Raw genomic sequence first — 4,354 nt, 5'->3', positions numbered from 1 at the left:
TCGGAAACAACGCGTAAAATACAGGCGTAATGAAACCGAGGGCCCGAGGTCTTTAAGTAAAACCGGCGGGTTACGCGTGTAATTTGAGAGACCGGTGTATATTTTACTAGTCGAAATCGACCAACCAACCGGTGTATATTTTATAGCTCGTGATGCCGCATGCCACAACATTCCAAGCTCAACTTTGCAATCAAACACAAGGCCTGGCATTACATAGACAATATTCAGAACAAACTCTTAAAATGTCTTACATAAGTCAACATTCATGTGACTATGCATCTCAGCAGAGTAAATATTTACTTCTGAACTGAAGACAGAAATAGGAAAAAACGATCGACGTTGCTCACAGCAAAGGGCGTCCCACTCAAAAATATCAAATGCATGTCTTCCGGCTAACATCAATGAGCAAAATTTGACAAGGTTTTCCAATTCCAATATATTAAACTAATGTCAACTTTGACAAGCTTTTCCCATTCAAAATATGTAATGCCTATGATTGTGGAATGGGCAGGGTTTGTCATCAGTTTGTCATCTGATAGTCCGGTGGCTCAAGGTGACGATGAATGATTAGAGAACCATTTGATGTATTGTGCATGATGAAGTATTATGGAGGACATGAACCATCTGAACATTTTGTGAAGTTCCACTAAAATCAAGCTGAGCATCCCTGTGGATTTCATATTTATATGCTGCGAGAAAACAAAGACACATCAACACACACATGAATATTGGCCCCAGTGTCAACCCACCAATCGGTGGACTAACAAACTGAAAGTACGGTAAACAGATTACCATACCCAGATGCCCCATCATTGTTGCTTAGAGTGACATTGATAGACTTGGAGTCCTGTCCTGGCTTCTTGGTACTTGTTTGGGCACTTGTTTGCCCAGTGTTCCTCTGAACCACAAGTAAAGCAGCCATCTCTCTTTTTGTCTTTCTTCATACCCTTCTTAATGGTCGACGCTGGCAGCACCATTCAAACATATAGTCCGGTGGCTCAAGCTGACGACGAATGATTAGAGAACCATTCGATGTATTGTGCATGATGAAGTATTATGGAGGACACAAACCATCTAGACATTTTGTGCAGTTCCACTAAAATCAAGCTGAGCATCACTATGGATGTCGTATTTATATGCTGAAAGAAAACAAAGACACAGCAGCACACACATGAATATTGGCCCCAGTGTCAACCCACCAATCGGTGGACTAACAAACTGAAAGTACGGTAAACAGATTACCATGCCCATATGCCCCATCATTGTTGCTTAGAATGACATTGACAGATTTGGAGTCCTGTCCTGGCTTCCTGTACTTGTTTGGGCACTTTTTGCCCAGTGCACTCCACGTGTTGTAGAGTTTCCTATGCTCTCTGTAGACTAGTCATGTCACCAGCGTCTACTAATACTCTGTAAAGCTTCTCGATCATGCCTTGTGTAATGTAGCACAAACAGTGACTGCTTTCTGCAAAGTGGTAAAACCAACTGGACCCACTAATGCAGCAGTTTGCCTTAGAACACATTGGCTCCTTTTGTGCAGTTCAACTAAAATCAAAGTCGGAATAAAACGAAGCTTTAATTTTGATATCCCTGTAAGCAACAAAAGGTATAAGGGAACAATTATTGAGAATTAACGGTTGATGACTTGTACTCCCAGAAGAAAAACATCTACTAATCTACCTTATCTTGATGGGAAACAAAGCAGGAGAGTAGCAATTCTCAATCAGTGTGATTCATTCATATTAACTGAGCCATTATCTTAACAATGCCTTGTTTCAACATGTATAAAGAACGACAAAGCAGAAAAGTATCATTCCTAAAACAATGCGATTGATTCATTTTAACATAGACATTATCTTAACAATACCTTGGTTAAACATGTAGAAAGAACTACAAAGCAGGATAGTACCATTTGTAAAACACTGTAACTGATATATAATAATAGAGACATTATCTGAACAATACATTTCTTAAACATGTACTCCGGCCGATCCCTAACAGAAATGGTACTCCCGCCGATCCCTAACAAGTGTTGAAGTTTTGAACTAAGATTCAGTAGTTAATTCTGAGGAAAGTCGGTACTGACCTTTCAAGACCAAGATTTGAAACAACTTGTGAGGAAGACCTGAGAGAGATCTCAACACATATATGGAAATCCGGTCTCATTTTGTGAAGTTCCACCAAAATTAAGCGAAGCAAAATGTCGCAATAGCAACAAGTTGAATAGATGTCCCTGTTTTAACAGAGGCAAAAAAGGAATCAATTACTGGCCAATAAAGGAGGATGAAACATGCGGCCACAAAAATGGTAATCCTCCCAATCCCTAACAAGTGTTGCAATTTTGAAATAAGATTCAGTAGTTAATTCTGAGAGTGGCATTGCTTAATTTTACCAGCGGCATTAGATTAACAAAAAGCATAAACAGTTCTAGGGGAGAGTGGGCGCAACAACATCATGTGCTTCCATCTACTTATAAAGGGGGTGATGCAGAGTTTGATGTAACAAAGCAACAAGCATAATGTCTGGGTTGGTCCCATTTTTTCACTACTTAATTGGAAAAGACAGCAACACAATAGCTTCAATTAAACATTTATTTAAAACAGTACCAATACAAGTAGCACAGCATCTCAAAACACATTGCATGATCATGTGGATGAAGGCAAGTACCAACCTGTCATGACGCACACAAGATCACGTACGAATCTGCCAACATGAATAGGAAATCCAATCTCGTTTTGTGCAGTTACTCTGAAATCAAGTAAAGTCGCCGGTGTGACATTTAAGTTTGCTATAGCAACAAGTTGAATAGATATCCCTGATTTAACAGAGGCAAAAAGGAAACAATTACTGCCAATGAAGGAGGATGAAACATGCGGCCACAAAAAGAAGCATCTACCTTATCTTGATGGAAAAGAAAGTATAGGACAATAGCATTTCTAAAACGGTTGCATTGATTCATATTAAAAGAGAAATTCTCTTAAAATAGTTCAGTAGTTAATTCTGAGAGTGACATTGCTTAAAATACTATAGCTTCAATTCAACATTTATTTAAAATAGTACCAATACAAGTAGCACAACATCTCAAAACACACTGCACGATCATGTGGATGGGACATGGGACATGCCAGCACCATGTGCGTCCACACGTATAAATGGGTGATGCAGAGTATGTAGCCAAGCAGCATATCTGCGTTGGTCCCATATTTGTTCTCTTTGAAACTTTTTCCGATGTGAGGGCAGCAAATTTAGTCCTGCACAAACTACCCGACCCCCCAGTTTCTTTCCCTTTTCAACAAAGAGTTCGGTTCCTTACAGATGTGTGTACTGGGTTACCCCCTTTTTCCCTTTTCGACCAACAAAGCGGCTGGATAGCTAGTCTATACTACTTTCCCTCCCTCCTTTCCTCATTGAACCACGTCCTAGATTCATGCTCCACCCACCGCACCCTTCTTTCCTCTTTGAACCAAGACCTAGATTCGACTACAGAATCGAAAAAGATCAGCATGCAGCTAGACCAATGACGGTTTCAAAGAAACTTATACCTTAGGGTCGTCGGGATGTGGCAAGGCGTGCAGCGGGAGGTCAGATCTGCCCACACTACTTACGGCAGCGAGGAAGAAGGGGTCGGTGGCCCTCCCGCACAGGCGCTGGGTGAAAGAGAAAAGCACAGCCGGCAATGGATTGCCTCCTTCGCCGGAGGCGATAGAGTGAACGCTGCACCTCCTCCCCTTCCCGGTGCGACGGGATCCAGACGCCTCCTTCGCCAGCTGTGAGGGGGGGTGAGAGAGACAGAGGCCACAACGCAGTCTTGTTTAGATCTGGTGAAGAGGGTGAGAGACAGTGAATATATCAAACCCTAGCAAAGGAACGCTGAGCCTCCAGTGTGTGTATATATATATATATGTAGTGCGGCGAGAGTGTGGAGAGTGCAAACCCTAGCGAACAAGCGCTAAGGCTCCAGCTTATATATATACTATAGTACGGTCTGAGCTCCGGTGCCTTAACTGCACCTGCTTTTGGCTGTATGACAGGTGGGCCAGCCACATTTTGGGCCCACCTGTCATAAACCCAAAGGCAGGTGCACTCAAGTCAATGAAGCTGCGTCCATATAGTACTCGTGTATACGACTAATATATATAGTGGAGTGGTTTTCTTATTCTCTCCATAACAATCATTTTAAATTGTGTAAGTACGAAATGAAACTCTTTATTTAACGTACCAGTGAAGAAAACTACTACTCCCTCTGTTCCTAAATATTTGTCTTTCTAGAGATTTCAACAAATGACTACATAGGGAGCAAAATGAGTGAATCTACACTGTAAAAAATGTCTATATACATCCGTATGTGGTAGTC

The sequence above is a fragment of the Triticum aestivum genome, chromosome 5D (genome assembly GCF_018294505.1).
Source record: "Triticum aestivum cultivar Chinese Spring chromosome 5D, IWGSC CS RefSeq v2.1, whole genome shotgun sequence".
Classification (NCBI taxonomy): domain Eukaryota; kingdom Viridiplantae; phylum Streptophyta; class Magnoliopsida; order Poales; family Poaceae; genus Triticum; species Triticum aestivum.
This window is presented reverse-complemented; position numbering follows the sequence as displayed.